Consider the following 20,206-nt stretch of genomic DNA (forward strand, 5'->3'; position numbering starts at 1 on the left):
TGCAGTCCGGAACTGCGGGACTGCTACGGCCGCAGGTTCGAATCATGCCTCGGGCATGGATGTGTGTGTTGTCCTTAGGTTAGTTAGGTTTAAGTAGTTCTAAGTTCTAGGGGACTGATGACCTAAGACAGGGGCGGGCAGGAATTCTGCACGTGTGCGTTGCACATGCACGTGTGCAGTTAACAGGTGTTCTGCGTGCACACAGGGGCAAGCTGGCCACCCGCTTCTCTCCACTCCCTACCATACCGTCTCTCCGCTTCTTCCTCTGTAACGCGTTTTGTTTCCTAGCTTGTTTTATTGAATGAGGGAATAAGGTTAGTAGGAGTGCTTGAAAGTAATCATCGTTTGAACTAATGCCTTTTACCTACGATACGTTTTATTTAATTATCACAGGTGGAGTTTACAATACGTTTAATGTCTGGAACAAAATTTCTAGCCCGCATCTCGTGGTCGTGCGGTAGCGTTCTCGCTTCCCACGCCCGGGTACCCGGGTTCGATTCCCGGCGGGGTCAGGGATTTTCTCTGCCTCGTGATGGCTGGGTGTTGTGTGCTGTCCTTAGGTTAGTTAGGTTTAAGTAGTTCTAAGTTCTAGGGGACTGATGACCATAGATGTTAAGTCCCATAGTGCTCAGAGCCATTTGAACCATAATTTCTACACACAGACAAACGCAAACAGTTACGTAAATTTTCATTACTGGTGTTTGCTCTTAACCGAGACTTACTAATTTTCATAACAGAAAAAAACTCTCACAAACGTATGTCGAGCCAAACGTTGACATTATCTTCGCGGCTTCGCGATGGAGACGAGGAAACTTGCTGTGGAAAGTCGTGATAAAAATCTATCACACGTCTTGCCAAAAGGAACCTGTCTCTCAGACGAGAATTACGCTGTAGACCTATTAATTCCATTTGCAAACTGGGATGAATATCATCTACAGAAACAGCAGATTGTCTCGAGAACTATTCAAAACCTTTGGATAAGTAAGATATATCCCCAAATCGCTTGAGAAATTCCTCTTTTATTGCACTAAGAACGGCAACATACTGAAATTTATTATAGTGGCGTTCAATATTAAACTTCCGCTGACCAGCGAGAATACTGTCACATATTATACATTTCCAAATTTCACGTTTTTGCACAGAGAAAAAATGATTCTCCCATTCCTTTTAAAAGATAGCAAATCTCCAATTCACCGTTTCCTTGATTCACTCTGCATTTTCCGGTTCTTGAAATACAACGTTCACTACGTAGTGGTCGCTTCGCTTCAACTTCCGCAGCTTAGCCTGGCACTACACTGCCGCAACCTGCCGGCTGTCGCCACAGCCCCATTCGACGATTGCACGCGAGCAGCACACGTGCAGCGCTGTGTGCTCATGAGCCGCGTGCAACGTTTGCCCGCTCCTGACCTAAGATGTTAAGTCCCGTAGTGCTCAGAGCCGTTTGAACCATTTTTGAACCAAAACAAATAAGCTCCAGTTGTGGTCACCACGTGCCAATCTGGCGCTGTACATTGTTTGGATGCCGTTACGAGATCCACGCTGTCATTTGACAAGCCATAACGTGAGTGAGCAGTATGGCCATCGAGGAGACCGTGCGTTGTTAGCGAACTGTTTTATGTGAACGCCAGCAGTCACAGTGCTGCACTGAGAGACTATCGACTGAAAGGTCTGTGAAAAGGCGTGATGTCATTAAATGCTTTAAGGAGGATAATAATACGGGTGAGTCTGGTGCCGCACCTGTAAGAGGAAGGCGATCTATTCCGGTGGAAGTTATTGACGAGGTTGCTGTTCCTGTAACTGATCATGCAGCACGTGCCCCAGGTAGTGCTAGTGCTCGTACCGTGTCACGAGAATTGTCCATCCCTTGGTCAGCAGTACGGGTTTATTTTACACTGGTACCCGTACAAGATCCAGACATTCCAGCTTCTGAACCTCACGAACCGTAGCAATGTTCTGAATTTCTGGCAAGGATCGAAGTTGACGACATGTGACCGGACAATATTCTGTGGAATAACGAGGCACATGTAACAGTACAGGATGCAGTAAATACACACAACTACCGAATTTGCGGCTCATTAAATGCGCGTGTTGTGAACGAAGAGACGTACTACACGTGTCTGGTGTAGATTCACAAGTACTTTATTCACTGTCCGTTCCTCTTTGAAGAGAATACATCCAGAGGACCTGTCAGGTGTACCGTGACGTGTGCACGTTATCGACACCTCCTTGTACAGCATATGATTCCTCCTTGGGAGGCGCAGAACTATGTGGAAATCATTGTTTTCACTAAAGATCTGTTTGACGCAACCTCCCACAAATATTATTTCCAGACCTGTTCAAGATGCTTGGCCTGCAACATCACCTCAGCTGAATCCTTGTGACCTTCAACTCAGGGGATATACAGGGTGAGTCACCTAACGTTACCGCTGGTCATATTTCGTAAACCACATCAAATACTGACGAACCGATTCCACAGACCGAACGTGAGGAGAGGGGCTAGTGTAATTGTTTAATACAAACCATACAAAAATGCACGGAAGTATGTTTTTTAACACAAACCTACGTTTTTTTTAAAATGGAACCCCGTTAGTTTTGTTGGCACATCTGAACACATAAACAAATACGTAACCAGTGCCGTTTGTTGCATTGTAATATGTTAATTACATCCGGAGATGTTGTAACCTAAAGTGGACGCTTGAGTACCACTCCTCCGCTGTTCGATCGTGTGTATCGGAGAGCACCGAATTACGTAGGGATCCAAAGGGAACGGTGATGGACCTTAGGTACAGAAGAGACTGGAACAGCACATTACGTCCACATGCTAACACCTTTTTATTGGTCTTTTTCACTGACGCACATGTACACTACCATGAGGGGTAAGGTACACGTACACACGGGTATCCGTTTTCAATTACGGAGTGGAATAGAGTGTGTGTCCCGACATGTCAGGCCAATAGATGTTCCATGTGGTGGCCATCATTTGCTGCACACAATTGCAATCTCTGGCGTAATGAATGTCGTACACGCCGCAGTACATCTGGTGTAATGTCGCCGCAGGCTGCCACAATACGTTGTTTCATATCCTCTGGGGTTGTAGGCACATCACGGTACACATTCTCCTTTAACGTACCCCACAGAAAGAAGTCCAGAGGTGTAAGATCAGGAGAACGGGCTGGCCAATTTATGCGTCCTCCACGTCCTATGAAACGCTCGTCGAACATCCTGTCAAGGGTCAGCCTAGTGTTAATTGCGGAATGTGCAGGTGCACCGCCATGCTGATACAACATACGTCGACGCGTTTCCAGTGGGACATTTTCGAGCAACGTTGGCAGATCATTCTGTAGAAACGCGACGTATGTTGCAGTGCTCTCCGATACACACGATCGAACAGCGGAGGAGTGGTACTCAAGCGTCAACTTTAGGTTACAATATCTCTGGATGTAATTAACATTTTACAATGCAACAAACGGCACTGATTATGTATTTGTTTATATGTTCAGATGTGCTAACAAAACTAACCTGGTTCCATTTAAAAAAACGTAGGTTTGTGTTAAAAAACATACTTCCGTGCATTTTTGTATGGTTTGTCTTAAACAATTACACTAGCCCCTCCCCTCACGTTCGGTCTGTGGAATTGGTTCGTCAGTATTTGATGTGGTTTACGAAATATATCCAGCGATAACGTTAGGTGACTCACCCTGTATACTGAAGAGCCAAAGAAACTGGTACACCTGCCTAATATCGTATAGGCTCCCCCGCGAACACGCAGAAGTGCCACAACATGACGTGGACTGGACTCGACTAATCCCTGAAGTAATGCTGGAAGGAACTGACACCATGAATCCTGCACGGCTGTCCATAAATCCGTTAGGGTACGAGGGGGTGGAGGTCTCTTCTGAACACCACGTTGCTAGACGTCCCAGATATGCTTTATAACGTTCATATCTGAGGAGTCTGGTGGACAACAGAAGTGTTTAAACTCAGAAGAGTGTTCCTGGAGCCACTCTGTAGCAATTCTGGAAGTGTGGGGTGTCGCATTGTCCTGCTAAAATTGCCAATGCACGATGGACATGAATGGATGCATGTGATCAGATAGGATGCTTAGTTACGTGTCACCTGCGAAAGTCATATCGAGACGTACCAGCGTCCCATTTCTAACCAACTGCACACGGCCAACACCTTTACAGAGCCTCCACCAGCTCGAACAGTCCCCTGCTGACGTGCAGGGTCCATGGATACGAAAGCCCATACCGATGATATTTCGTTGAATGGTTCGCACGCTAACACTTATTGATAGTCCAGCACTGAAATCTGCAGCAATTTACGGAAGGGTTGCACTGCTTTCGCGTTGAACGATTCTCTTCAATGGTCGTTGGTTCCACACTTGCAGGATCTTTTTCCGGTCACAGCGATGTCGGAGATTTGATGTTTTACCGGATTCCTGATATTCACGGTACACTCGCGAAATGGTCGTACGATAAAATCCCCACTTCATCGCTATCTCGGAGATGCTGTGTCCCATTTCTTGTGCGCCGACTGTAACACCACTTTCAAGCTGACTTAAATCTTGACAACCTGCCATTGTAGTAGAAGTAGCCGATGTAACAACTGCTACAGACACTCGTTGTCTTATACAGGAGTTGCCGAGCACAGCGCCGTATTCTGCCTGTTTACATATCTCTTTATTTGAATACGCATGCCTGTGAAACGTTCGGTCGGTAACTGATCTGAAGGCCAGTATCCAGAACATGTTTCCCAGTCTTCTCCGCAACTGCTGCTGTTGATCTCGTCGTTTTACGATGCTGCATCTCGCTGATGTCTCCGGTGCTCACTTCGAACAAATTGTGTTAGTGCCGGTTAATAATAAAATCGAAATTATGCCTTTCTCACTTGCCTGACGTTTTTTGTCCATGTCCTGTTCCTAATGCATTACATATGGAAACATTTATACTCGTCTTTCCTGCATTCACAGCGACAGATTTGTACCTGGTGGCCAAAACTGGAACTAATTCTTTTCAACGTAATCGATCACGGTGCAGCGAACTATAACATATAATAAATTTCGTTACAGTACGATAATTACAGCCCACCTTGGACCTCTGAGGGCAGATACACTTTAATTATAACCATCCGATATATGCCCGCCTACAAACTATACACGAAGTTGTTTGGATCCGTAGAAATTACTCCGTAGTTAGTGAACCTAAAGTAGAGTTTCGCCATCTTCTCTACTTGAAACTTGTTAGTCGTCTAACTGTTACTATCGTCCGAGTACAAATGCTATACAAAACTCATTCGTACTTTGAATCTCCATTAAATATGGTTCCATAAGTCAGCACGGTTTTGCAAGCAACACCTATAGCGGAGACGTAAGTAAAAACATCATTAATATCACTGTTGATTCCCGAGGCATGCTGGTATTAAAGCATGCAGAACCAAGATCAGCTTCTTTGAATCAAGACTGGAATTTAATGTTAGCAGTGCTCTGAAGAAATTATACACATTTTGTTTTTTTTTTTTTTCTGAGAACCACACTAATACGGTAGAAATAAGTGTGCAAACAAATTTGACAATCACTAATTGCGATACGTTTAGTAGTGCTAAGCACATGCCTGTATGTACGCCCAGCGCATTCTCAAGAGAATTATGGTGACAGTAATATCGTAACCGTGAGGAAAAACATAGCAGTGTGAAATGAGAACTGACCAACCTAATTTCGCTTTCCTTTAACAGGTCTACTGTGAACGGATCGGTACTACTAGCATCTGTCGCTAAAATGTTTTGTAAGTAAGCAAGCCGTGTATCTATATATTTTGTCATCCAATAAAAGAGGGAGAGATGGGTGATACTACTGTGCTCCCTCTGTCGCTCTTATCTGCGTGACCAGTAGTTCAACGGTCTATTTGCCTAGCGAGCGCTCGCCGGCCCTTGTGCCTCGAGTGTACTTCATGAAACTCATATTCACATTAAGACCAAAAAAAGTACCGGTCAACTAATTTGATTTCCTGTGGAAGAAGGTAACTGGTATATCTAACGTTTTCTAGTACGACTGCTCAACAATTATTTGTGAACACATATGTTGCTCTAAATGAAAGTGGTTCATGAGTGCGAACGTGCCGGCCGGTGTGGCCGTGCGGTTCTAGGCGCTTCAGTCTGGGACCGCGTGACAGCTACGGTCGCAGGTTCGAATCCTGCCTCGGGCATGGATGTGTGTGATGTCCTTAGGTTAGTTAGGTTTAAGTAGTTCTAAGTTCTAGGGGACTCATGACCACAGATGTTAAGTCCCATAGTGCTCAGAGCCATTTGAACCATTTGAAGTGCGAACGTCACTGCGATTTCAGGGATGAAATCTGTTGAACCACTAACACCGAAACAGCAGCAAGAACCTTTTCATGTCAAGCATACCGTATAAAATAGCAGGAATTTGGCAATTTCCATGTAGTTATCACAAAGGTTTCTTAGCTATATTTTCCACAGATAAACTTAGAGAACTAAATTAGATCGTTTCAAGATCCTTTGTGAAAGCCCCAGTCTGTTTTGCGCACCCCTTCCACCTAAGGTAGTACTCCGCAACACAGATCAAAGAATTAGTTTGTTTCCATAGACGTATAGTGATGGGTCAGCTGATAACGTCGACGCGGAAATAGATGTCGGTGCTGATGTCAGTGGATAAGTAGAAAGCGCAGATGCAAAGCTTAACAAGCCACATTGCGGCAGACACAGAGTTAAGTGATGACGTCGCTAACCGCTAACCACTTGTAAAAATATCGTGTGTGTGTGTATGTGTGTGTGTGTGTGTGTGTGTGTGTGTGTGTGTGTGTGTATGCGTGCGTGTGTCTTACCGAACGTCTGGAGTTTTTATACTGCTCCTCTAAAGTTGATGACTAGCGTGCATCTGTTTTTCGACAGTTTAATGATCAATGTTACTTACACCTATTTGTCCCTGTTTATGTGGCGCTAATCATCTTACTTACCTGTCTATGTGGCGCTGACGCATAATAGTAGAAGCGTTTCAGAAATTAACGAGTAAAAGCCTTGGCAAGCCACGTTTTTGCCGATGCGCTAAGGTTTAACTGAGCAGACGCAGAAAACAGCGAACAGAATCTACGATGCTAAATATATCAAAACGGAGTTGTACATCTACGTACCACCTGCATATCTAAAGCTTAATGCGAGGAAACAACCCATAAAATTACGCATTGAATTTTCTCTTTTTGAGTGAGCTGAAGGGCGATTTGTTTAAGTGTGGAAACCATTCAACAGCAAAGATCGCATAATTTTTTTTTGTTTGTTTAAGGCAACCGGTCGTCTTAAGTAAAAGACAACTGATCTTTGCTGTTGAATGGTTTTTCAAAATTACACATGTAGGAACAGAAAACAAAAACAATAATCGAAAGCGAGAGGTGACCAAAAAACTTCAACTATCTGCCCACACAAAATTCGATGACTGTCGTCTCCCATCGTCGTGGTGGGAGCAATAAACGGCCTGCTGTGCAGTTACTGTATGATGCGTGGTCATAAACGCTGACGCCATAGACATACAACTCACTTGACTCCGTCTTAAACCGCCACCAGGGAGAAGCACAACGTCACGATAACTGCTTTCTGCTGCTCTGTGAACGTCGACCAGCACTATACAAATCCAACTTATAATCAGTCATGTACCGTATTGGCCTCCTCAGCTGAACGGCGTCGCCACGGTAGCACAGCGTCTTGGGTCAAAGGGCTGACCGCCATCAGCAATTAAAAGAAAAAGTGAAATGAAGTATTTAACGATGGACTTGAAGTGATATCATGCAACGTCCGCCGGAATAAGAGCGACTTTACAATAAGCAAGCCTAAAATATTGAAACTAGATTTTCTCGAAAACGGTTGAGAGTTGCGTCTTCCTGCTTTGTTTGTTTTATTTTGCTTCAAAGCGCAAAAAACAACTAGGGTAATACGCGCCTATGTCAAAACTATAGAACACGAACACACATAGGGTTCTGTGTACGTATGTTGAACTCCTAGTCGTGTCCTATATCCCCTGTCAATAAGAACGAAGTCGGTGAGGGGAAATTCGTAGTCCCCTTTTGAGTACAAACGGTGCATTAGATGTACTTATTAGCTAGCAGTATTATAGACGGAAGTCTATGGTTATCGTGTGACACACCGTCGTTGTTGGGTTGATGGCCAGTTCTGCGTGCAGGTGAGTTCCGTGAAAGTAAGAGCCATTTGGATTTTGCTAAATCGCACGCTGTGAGTGTGATTTATTTGTCTCATACAGAAAGTGGTCTAGTTTGTAATACACTGTGAAGGTGGCTAATTTGTTGAAGCCATTTCTACAATGGAAGTCACATTGTTATTTTTTCTGTGTGAGTGATCAATTTGTATTATTGTACAGGAGTTTATTGAGGCAGATGCGCAGGTAGTTTTGTAGAGCATTAGCGGTACCTTGTCGCAGTGGCTAGCTGGCGGTAGTAGCAGACCAATATTCAAGTGAGTACTATGGGCACTGAGGTGATAAAAGTCATGGGGTAGCGATATTGACATATACAGATGGCGGTAGTGACGCGTACACCAAGTATAAAAGCCGGCCGCTGTGGCCGAGCGGTTCTAGGCGCTTCCATCTGGAACCGCGCTGCTGCTACGGTCGCAGGTTCGAATCCTGCCTCGGGCATGGATGTGTGTGATGTCCTTAGGTTAGTTAGGTTTAAGTAGTTCTAAGTTCTAGGGGACTGATGACCTCAGATGTCCCATAGTGCTCAGAGCCATTCGAACCATTTAAGCCATACTATGTTGTGCTCATTTGAAAACGTTTTGCTCGTTTATTTGAAGCTGTTAACCTCAGTCCAGGTTATTTCCTCTCTTTTTGTCACAGACTATACAGCGTAGTAGTGAGGTGTGAGCGTCCATTTCGCATAGCGCCGCCTCTCATTGAATGCACCACAAAATCGTTTCTGGCCCTAAAAGCGCAGCAAAGAAGTATCGTCTGTTTTCGTCACTGGCTCACTGAACCTCCCACCGTCTGAACCCCTCACCGTCCCCTTCTTCAGGTAACTCCCCTCCCCCACCAGCCCTCCCACCTCCCGCCGTGCTTCCTCAGCCACTATCTTGGCCGGAACCGCATACTGGAACAGAGCGCCGTATACCTGGACGCGACCCTAGATAAGAGCCAGGCTTGGTATCTTAACGATGAGCACAGGCGCGTGGTGGGTGGACAGAATGAGTCATTTCTGCTCCCTGCCAAACAAGACGTCCACGCAAAAGGACCTTGGACCTGAACTGACGAGACGCGCAGTTCGCAGCGGTCTTTTTGGATAATGTGACAGGCTGCTCCGTCACTGAACTGAATTTGTAATGGAACGTGATCGACGCCTTCATATGCGGACAGAATGTGTTGGCTTAGAGAGGTATACGTGGCATTAAAATCTCTCGCCTACTGGCTAGATGATGATGATAGTGGTGGTTGGTGGTTCAGAGCGCTCAACAGCAGACTCATCAGCACTCCTGCTTGAAATAAATATCAACACCTATTGTGAAAAATCTATTAAAAATTAACAATAAATGTAATTTAATTCTTTTCTTTCTTTGGGACATTCACAGCTGTGATGTGAAACGTTTATGTTTAAAACATCAGCTACAGTTTTAGATAAAGTTAACCGGACTGAATAGGAGCACAGAAAGTCGGTCGAAACGGCGGCAGTTTAGTTGTTTTTGTCGCTTACAATGACGCGACCCAATACACAAAAGTATTTTGTTCAAAACGACACCCGCTGTGAAAGCCTACAAACTTATACCTGCTAAAGACGTACAGTTATTTATTGGTTGAAGTCTCTACTCTACCAGGTTTCAGAGACTCAGCCCCAAATTCACCTATACCTGTAAGTTACAATTAAACAATATTTCTAAACAAAAAGACCAAAACAGGCCAACATTACTAGAGAAAAGAGGTAACTGGGGTCACATAAACGCTCTCCATTGACCATACCAATGAACAGTAGGACGCAGCGTCCCTGTCCAAGCTGACTTCCCAGGCAACACATCTGCCGTACATGGGATCTGATGAGATGGAATATCCAAATGTACTCGCGCAAAAAGTACTTCAAGTTGATCTGACGTACGTACCCTTGTCCTGAAGGTACCGTCGAGAGGGCACCAAGTCTAAGCTTAAACAGCTGGAGCCAAATAAGACGGCCTGTGGGAGGCCACGAGCAGCACTTAGGAAAGGCCAAACCAATCAGATGTATTCATTGTTACAGTTAAGTTTATCTGCGTTTTGCTTTCCAGTGACAGTGCTACATAAGCATTTGATCGGTTTGGCCTTCCGCAAGGGTAGACACCTTAAGGGGAGCCGGAGGTGGTCAAATCCAAAAAAAATTACGATTTTTTTTTTGCTACCGAAAATTAATTGGAACATTCCTCTTTAATGTAAACTTTTAATTATTGTTCTACTCGCCCTAGAAGTGGAGTTATTACCATTTTCCCCCACGCCTGCAGAGGAAATGGGCGGCCGCTGAATGCATCTAACACCCTCTCGTGACTTCCTGGCGAACTGCTTGGGATTTTCTCGGCCTCTTACGCATACAGCACCTAATGTTACGCATACAGCGACTGTGGAAGGGTTGGCTACATTGTTTCCTGTGACAAATATTACCCGTATTTCCTTACAGCTTACTCCTATTTTCCTCAGAATTTCGAACATCTTGCTCCATTTAATATTGTCGTACACTTTTGTTCTGGTTACGATGCCACGTTTTAGTAACCGTGTATATAAGAAGAGGAAGAACGTACGGAAAAGAAAATTAACACTAATACCAAGTTGCGATACTACAATGATAAGAGCGCGGAGCATCGTCTCTTTGCTGTTTACCGTTTCGAATTAGTTCAGTGTTGCGCCTGTTGTTGGTAGTATTATACTTCTTGTGTAAAGTGGGTAATATGCAGTATGTACAAGAATCAGGAGGGAACAATAAAACCAATTTTTCATGACTTAGCACAGCCAGAATTGTTACACAAATGTCTACACGGAAAGACGCAGAATCCTAATGAGAGCGTAAACAATTTGATTTGGAAAGTGATTCCTAAAAGGGTGTTTGTAAGCATAAAAACACTGCACTTTAGCATTTATGATGCAATAGCAACCTACAACCAAGGGAACAGTGTGAAGTTCTGAAGGCATTAGGATTTACAGCTGGGGTGAACACTGTACGAGCACTAAGAAATAATGACAGCGAAAGGATAAGAGGAGCAGAAAGAAGAGAAACGCATATGAGGTATGATGGAACAACAGGCCAGAAAAGAAGACAGAAGAGGAAGCTTTTGGAGGATGAAGAAGAAGACCCTGATAATCCATCCTATAGTGGAGGAATGTATTGAGAAACTTTGATAGCCATTTCCCATAAATTAGAATTTTTCGAATATAAGGAACATTTTCTCAAAATCCACTCAAGCTAGAGAGATGAAATTTTTATACAGCACTCCTAGTGGTCAAACTTACATTGTAACACAGCCATTTGGCAATATGTTCAGTAGCTTCATTTCAGTTTAATTATAAAGCAATTATTTGTAAAAAAATTTCGGTCATTAATAAAAAAAATAATTGGAAGGGAACTAGAAAAGATACTCCAAAATCCCTCTTTCATAACTGCAATACTAAACCACTCTTTATGTAAAAAAATTCAAATTCTTCTATTTGGTAGTTTATTCATAAATGTTCCTCAAAATTAGTGAATTTAACATGGGCAGCGTAGGCACCTCCGGCTCCCCTTAAATAGTTTTTAGCCTGCTATTTTCAGCTTTTGGCCTCCACAGAGCGTCTTATTTGGCTTTATGTGGTTTACTTAGACTCTGTGGCCTCTCGCTAGCACTTTCAAAATAAGGGTCAGTTAAGTTAGTTACAGTGGAAAGATGCTTTTTGCACCGGCACAGTCTAATGATCTATCTGATGTACGGCAGATGTGTTGCTTTGGAAGTTAGCTTGGACAGGGACGCTGCGTCCTACTGTAGAGAGGCATGTTGAATGAAGTTAACTTTTTTTGTTTTTTTTGTTTTTGAGTCAACAGTCTTTGGTTTGATGCGGCACACCACGAATTCATCTCTTGTGCTATCCTTTTCGTCTCAGAGTAGCACTTGCAACCCATGAGTACGTCCTCAATTATTTGCTGGATATGTTTCAGTCTCTGTCTTCCTCTACAGTTTTTACACTCTTCAGTCCCTCTGGTTCCACGGAAGTTATTCCCCAACGAATTAACGCAATATGTGCTCTCATCCTATCCCATCTTCTTGTCAATGTTTTCCGCATATTCTTTTCTTCGGATTCTGTGGAGAACCTCCTCATCCCATGCCTTATCAGTCCACCTAGTTTTCAACGTTCTTCTGTAGCACCACATCTCAAATGTTTCAATTCTCTTCTATTCCGGTTTCCCCACAGTCCATGTTTCACTACCGTACCATCCTATGCTACAAACGTTCATTCTCAGAAACTTTTTCCTCAAATTAATGTCTGTGTTTGATACTAGTAGACTTATATTGGCCAAGAATGCCCCTGTCTACGATTTACTCTCAATACATGTTCTGTACTCAATAGACTCTTCGTTACATTCAACAGATCCTGTAATTCTTCTTCATTGTCAATGAGAATAAGCGTATCTTGTCACTGGTATACTTCTACTTCGAATTTTAATATCGCTCTTGAAGCTTTCTTTTATTTCCATCATTGCTCCCTAGATGTACAGATTGAACAATATGGGCGAAAGATTACATCCTTGTCTCACATCCTTTTTAATCCGAGCACTTCGTTTTTTGTCTTCCAGTCTTACTGTTTATTTTTGGTTCTTGTACATATTGTGTATTATCCATTATTATCCATCTTTAACTGTAACTTATACCTACTTTTCTCAGAATTTCGAATACATTGCACCATTTTACATTTAAGAACGCTCTCTCCAGGTCGACAAATCCTATGAACGCGTCTTTAGTTTTTCACGATCTTGCTTCCTTTACCAACCGCAACGTCAGAACTGCGTCTCTGGTGCCTTCACCTTTCCTAAAGCCAAAGTGATCCTCGTCTAAGAGATTCTAATTTCCCTCTACCAATGTTTTTCTAACTTCTGTTACTGCCCTTTTTAGAGAGGCCCATTCCACTTCAATTGAACTGCCTGCTGCTATAGTCATTATCACGGTATCTATTGCCTAACAGAACTTCAAGTGCATTTCCTTAGTACCTCGTTATCCCACTTCTCTGCGCATTGATTCGACCTGACTGTTTTCTTAAAGTTTATCCTATTCTTCATCATCACTAAACTGTGATCTGCGTCTGTATCTGCGCCTGGATACGACGTACAAACCAGTATCTTATTTCGGAATCTCTGCCTGACCATGATGTAATCTAGGTTAAATCTTCCCATATCTCCCGGCCTTTCCCAAGTATACCTCTTCCTCTTGTGATTCTTAATGGAGTATTCGCTATTGCCAACTGATATTTACTGTAGAACTCAGGAAGTCTTTCACCTTTCTGATTCCTACTAACAAGCTCGTATTCTCCCTTAACCTTGAAGTACTTGTTCAATATGCGACCCCAGTTATCTCTTTTCTCTAGCACTGTTAGCTGGTTACGTTAAAACTGCCTGTTGCAGGACTCGCCCGATTTACCGGCTACCGACGTCTCGCATGAACATGATCGGAAGCGAAGGTCTCTCTCCCTACGAATCGGTATTAGCACCTTAGTATACTGGTTACGTCAGATCTATGGCAGCATGTGGTACATATTCGACCAGAAGGTATGTTCATCACTGAAAGTGTCAGTAGCTGTAGTGCACTCATGAGCATTTAAACCAGAGATAGGTGTTATGTTGAGGAGAATCAAGTAACTGAACTGTCACACACTGTAGAGGCCGTTGGGCCTACAGTCCATTATAGGACGAGACTCGCGATAGTGGCATCTTGGACACAACCACATCGTGGGCGCCCGAGTTTGGTCTGTTCCTCGAGCTCCAGACTCAAGTCTGTCCCCGAATATTTCGATTTGAGGGAAGGGTTGGTGCAGGAGACGAATTCGTGGCGGGCCGCATCAAACCAGTCAGAAGACTGATGACTCAAATAAAAAAAAATCAGAATGAGATTTTCACTCTGCAGCGGAGTGTGCGCTGATATGAAACTTCCTGGCAGATTAAAACTGTGTGCCCGACCGAGACTGTGTGCCCGACCGAGACTGTGTGCCCGCGAAAGGCAAAGGTCCCGAGTTCGAGTCTCGGTCGGGCACACAGTTTTAATCTGCCAGGAAGTTTAAAAAAAATCACTTTTTATTACAGTGATAACGACGTATAAAACAAAGTAAAAAAAATAATATGATACAGGGACGCAGAGAGACACCTGACATTACCAGGTGTTTACTCCTGAAGAATTTTCTGCGATCAATCAGTACGATTTCATCTGTCACCCAAGGCTTGCTTTTCTTACTCTTTGTGACTTTTAGTTTTTTTTTTTTGGCCCTCTTCATTTTCCATAGATTTGACTTAGTTCCATGTGCCTGTAATATTATGTATATGTTTGACTGGAAAATTTAATTTTGAACAGGATACCCTTTGAATTTCGTTCCTCAGCACTGTTTCTTCGAATTGATCGATCCCCATTTGACTGCTTCGTTGCAACGTGAGTCAGTTTTCCATTTTAATGCTGACTGTGGCTAGTAAAAGGATGTGATCTTAGTTAATATTGGCCGTAGGATGTGTCCTCACACTTCTTTCTGGAATTCCTGAAGCGCCTGTTCACGAGGATGTAGTCAATTTGACCTTCTTCTCCTGTTGGGTCTTCCACATAACCCTAGTCTGGATTTTATATGAAGTGATTGTGACTACTGTTACCCCTCATTTACTACATCCTTTTTTAGCTTGGGGTGAAGACAATGTTGGTTATTTTATTCCCGCGCTCCTCATTTTCTGCTTAGTTGTATACCTGAGAATGCGAAACCATTTGTTTCACAGGATAATTTGACGGCTGTTGTTGTTCTTCATCGATCAAGAAGTATTCCTCCAGCCGTGGCTGCCCGGGGTATAAAGTGGTCTGTAAACATGGAACAGTTAACAACGTAATCATCACTACTCATCATCATTATCATGGATTAAATTAGAGGAACCTTTTCCGGCCTCAGCATTAATCAGTAAGATTTCATCTGTCACCCAAGGCTTGTTTTCTTAATCTCTGTGACCTTTAGTTTTTCTTTGCCCACTTCATTTTGTATAGATTTCACTCAGTTCCGTGTGCCTTTAACATCATTTGCATGTCCAACGCTTCCCGGGGCGCGCTACTGCGCTACTTCGGCTTCGCCTTTGGGTATACACACAGTATACTGCCAAAATTTTGGGATATCTATCTTGTTGCGTTCTGTCTACATGTTTCTTCAATTTCTGTTTAAATGTGTGGATTTTCTTCTGTTCCCGCAAATATTTTAAGCTCATTTCTAATATCATACAATGAAGGCTTTCACGACGGGATCGTACTGTTGTTGATAATTCTGCCGGGTTATATGGCCGTGGTCCATGGAATTCTTCTATTCCTAGCGTTTCGTCCAATACTGCGTTGGACATCCTCAGAGGTATGGCTAGTCCTGCTGAGTCCTGCCGACTGACGAGTCAGGCGTCGGAGAGCGGCCTAAATACCGAGGAAAGTGGGCGTGGTCTAGCCTGCACATAGTAGCAGAGAGAAAACTAGTCAAAGATATAATGTAACTATCGATAATACTCCGTCATAGATAAAAATACTTATCGATTCTTTAACGCCACTGTCCATATCTCGCTTAATTTCAAGGCTTCTTCGTTTCTATTAAAATTATCTTCATGTTTATGAATTTCAATAGCCTCCAATACAGTCGTGGATAATAGTTCGTGGTAGCACTTAAAACTGTAGTTTCAGAAAACGTAGCTACATGGTCACCTGACTGAAGTGCATGTTCCGCAACGGCCGATTTATCTATTTTTCCCAGTCGGCAAAGACTTTTATGCTCCTTTATCCTCGTATTCACTCTTCTTTTGGTAGTACCAATATAGACCTTGCCACAAGTACACGGAATTTTATACACACCGCTAGATGATAGACCTTGTCACAAGTACACGGAATTTTATACACACCGCTAGATGATAATCTAGCGGTGTGTATAAAATTCCGTGTACTTGTGGCAAGGTCTATTATATTGTTACTACGAAAAGAAGTGTGAATACGAGGGTAAAGGAGTATAAAAGTCTTTGCCGACTGGGAGTAATAGATAAATCGGCCGTTGCGGAACATGCACTTCAGTCAGGTGACCATGTAGCTAAGTTTTCTGAAACTACAGTTTTAAGTGCTACCACGAACTATTATCCACGACTGTATTGGAGGCTATTGAAATTCATAAACATGAAGATAATTTTAATAGAAAAGAAGAGGCCTTGAAATTAAGCGAGATATGGACAGTGGCGTTAAAGAATCGATAAGTATTTTTATCTCTGACGGACTATTAACGATAGTTACATTATATCTTTGACTAGTTTTCTCTCTGCTACTATGTGCAAGCTAGACCACGCCCACTTTCCTCGGTATTTAGGCCGCTCTCCGACGCCTGACTCGTCAGTCGGCAGGACTCAGCAGGACCAGCCATACCTCTGAGGATGTCCAACGTAGTATTGGACGAAACGCTTGGGATAGAAGAATTCCATGGACCACGGCCATATAACCCGGAAGAATTATCAACATCATTTCTAATATCTTCGTTACATATTCCGTCTTCTAGCTTACATCCTTTAACTGATCTGAGAAGTTTCACTTCTAACGCCACTATTCGGTTTATGTTTTCCTTGTTTGCTGTCCAAGCCTCAGATCCCTAAACTAGCAGTGGAACCGCTAGAGCTTCTTTAGAATTTCAGTTGCGTGTCTTTAATTTTAATTTTGTGTAATTTTTTTTATTGTTCCAAAGATACCTTAAAACTGAATTTTCTCACGTTGAGAGGTGTGTTCCACTTAGTAAAAACTTACTAAAGCCAAGATCACATAAATATTTCTTTATTCACAACAACTGGTTTTGCTTTCATCTTCTGATCTCCAAAAATTTTTTTTATAAAACGTGTTCATTTTGAGTTGGAGCCTCATGCCTAGTTGCCATAAAATAAAGCACTTTATACGAAGGTTTGTCATAAATAAAACATTTACAATCTAAAAGTAACTTGTGGACATGGCCGTGTCCATGTTACCGCTACATGTAAGGACACCGCGATGTGCACAAGTTGCTTTTCGATTGTAAATGTTTTATTTATTACAAACCTTTGAATAATGTGCTGTATTTTATCCACCAACATGATAACTTGGCGGGAAGTTCCTACTCAAAATGAACACGTTTTATAACAAAACTTCTTGAAAGCCTGAAGATGACAGCAAAGTCTGTCGAAACTGGTTGTTATAAATAAAGAAATATTTAGGCGATTTTGGTTTTAGTTTATACTGAAATGTTGCTGTTTTATTATTTGTATCTTTATAATAACGAACAGAAATTTCCAGGCAGTTTAATGAACTACTTGTTCGTAATTCACTATTTTTGAGCGCACATGTTGTTTCCCTCAGAATGCCATTACTATTGTCTTGTCTACACACATTTTGAAATTATAGTTTTGGACAATGTTATTTAATTTAAATATTTCATTGCAACTATTCTTCTGAATTGGCTGTTATTGTCTAGTCGTCGACATACATTAATGTTTTTATGTAATGGTCCTTATCGAGTTCTGTTCATTTGTTCTTTGTTATCCCATCAGACCACTTTTTAATAATGTTATTTATATATAAATTGAATAAAATTGGAGAAAGATTACAACTTGCTTAACTCCTTAGTTAATTAAAATTCCATTCTCACTTAATTTGCTTCCCGTTTTAATTACAAAATTACGAGTGGAATTCTAAATGCTATTGGCCTGGTTGTTTGAAGATACCATCATAGTACGGTTACCAGAGTTTGTCTGTACTGCTTTGTTCCAAGTGGATTGCCGTAACATGCCTTTCTATCAGATCTGTGTACTCCTCAAGGGCTCTTAATCATATCCCTGTGCCTGGAATCTCCTTCCAGTTTACCAAAAATTCTTTTTGATGGAATGAATGAATGTCCGACAACAGGGAAAATCTTCTCATCACTTTTAATATTTTAAGAGCTTCAAAAATCAAACAGCGCGATAACATTCCAAACACTCCTTTATTCTTATTCTGACAGCCACAACCGTCACGATTTAAACGTAGACCCTATTGTTGAAAGATCCTCTAAAGCAGGGTTCCGTGATCTGTGATGTAGTGCTGAAGCAATTTTATTGCACCCTTTGCGATACTCATTTCTTCTTCTTGTGACTTTACTGAAGGTTATTCTACTTCTAGCAACTCGCTTTCCATTCTATCACTCAACATATCTCAATAAAGTAAAATCCGATAAAGAGTATTAGTAACAGAAGAGCAGAACGCCTGCATTATCATACGCATTTATTGGCAGGCTCAGCAGAGAGCAAATGAGAACCTGAGAAGCTGTTTCCTTCAGAGAGTGAAGAAAAATATCGTCTTCGCTCGCTGCACTTCCCTTGCTGACTGCAGCATAAACATTAATTTTTATTCCCAGAGAGAAGAGCTCACTGCAGAGGTAGGAAAATGTAGCTGATGTTGTATCTGCAAACTCAACGACAAGACGGTAGCCTTAAGAACTGCGGTGAATATACCGGCTTTTGTATCTGCACTGGAATGCTGCTAGCTTCGCAAGTGCATGGTTATTGCACATACTGCACTTTGCCATCAGCGCATTTTTCTTCTCTCGTTTTAGAGGGCTTGTAGCGCCTTTTGAATCTCATATTATAGCGACATCTGTCTGTCGTAAAGTAAAGAAGGCTGGGGGATGAAAACCCCAAAACCGAATATTCTGTGACGCGGTTTTTTCTGCTGATCCAGTTATAGCGGATACAGGTGACGGAGACTGACAACGGCCGGGAAAGCGGTATGTTCCACACCGTATCCGGTGACGTAATTAGTGGCAGATGACATGGCAGTCGGTAGGTGCCAATGGGCCCTCTAGGGACTGTAGACGGAGTTTACGCTTAGATAAGGACATACACAAACCTCTATCATGAACCACTCCACCAGCCAACTTACCAAAGTCTCCACAGTAGTTCCTGAGGTAAGCCTTCAGGCCCTGGTAGTGCTTGCTGCGTACCCCGAAGCAAACGCCAAGGCGTACACAAGCTGGATCCACATTCCACTATTATGACAGCCGAGCTGATTGCCATTTTAGAAGCCCTACTATTCCACACCAGAGTCGTAGTTATCATCTCTGATAATTCAGCCGTACATTTCATTAGAAATCATGACAATAGATGTACGAACACCATAGTTGCAGCAATTGTGGATGTTCTGTTTCGGGTGCATAGGAACTATCGCAACATTGTCATGGCATGGATGTAAGGCCACTACGGGATATCTAAAAATGAAACAGTAGACGGGATAGTAAAGCAGGCGTCTCTTCGTGGACTAATTAGATGTGAGAAAATCCTATGCTTAGAAACCGGTTGTTATCGGACTGGCTAGAGGAATGGTCGCGGTTATATAAACTCAAAGGTGTCATTACGCACGAGTTCACCCCACCAATCTAAGAGTACCATAGTATAATAAGACAACTTCAAGGAGTTCCACGACAATTACAGCACGGCTGAAAATCTAATCACTGGAAGTTCTGCCTCGTGATGACTGGGTGTTGTGTGATGTCCTTACGTTAGTTAGGTTTAAGTAGTTCTAAGTTCTAGGGGACTGATGACCTCAGAAGTTAAGTCCCATAGTGCTCAGAGCCATTTGAGCCATTTTGTGCGATTTTTTCATCAGTGCCTATATCAAGATATAGCTCCATTCGCTGCTAATCTAATGATCTTGGTACATAGAACACGAGAGGAAGGCCAAAGCCGAATTAGGACTATATCCCTACGTGCTACAATGCAGAATATGGAACGCTGAGCTTGTCAATGTATGTCACTATGTACTAGTTATCCGTATGTCCGCCTGCTTAGCTGGGTGGTAACGTGCTCGCCTCCCATAGAGAAGCGGGCCCGGGTTCGATTCCCGACCGGGTTGGAAATTTTCTCCACTCGGGGAATGGCTGTTGTGTTGTCCTCATCATCATTTCATCCTCATCACCGGCGCGCAAGTGGCCCAATGTGGCGTCGAATGAAAAAAGACTTGCACT

At 42.7% G+C, this 20,206-nt stretch overlaps 1 protein-coding gene across 1 annotated transcript in view; it reads left to right on the plus strand.

Moving 5' to 3' along the window:
- The window catches only part of LOC126259740 (uncharacterized), a 459,982-nt gene that overhangs the window by 541 nt on the left and 439,235 nt on the right, over positions 1-20,206 (plus strand). The window lies entirely within an intron of this gene.

This window comes from Schistocerca nitens, chromosome 5, assembly GCF_023898315.1.
Source record: "Schistocerca nitens isolate TAMUIC-IGC-003100 chromosome 5, iqSchNite1.1, whole genome shotgun sequence".
Classification (NCBI taxonomy): Eukaryota; Metazoa; Arthropoda; class Insecta; order Orthoptera; family Acrididae; genus Schistocerca; species Schistocerca nitens.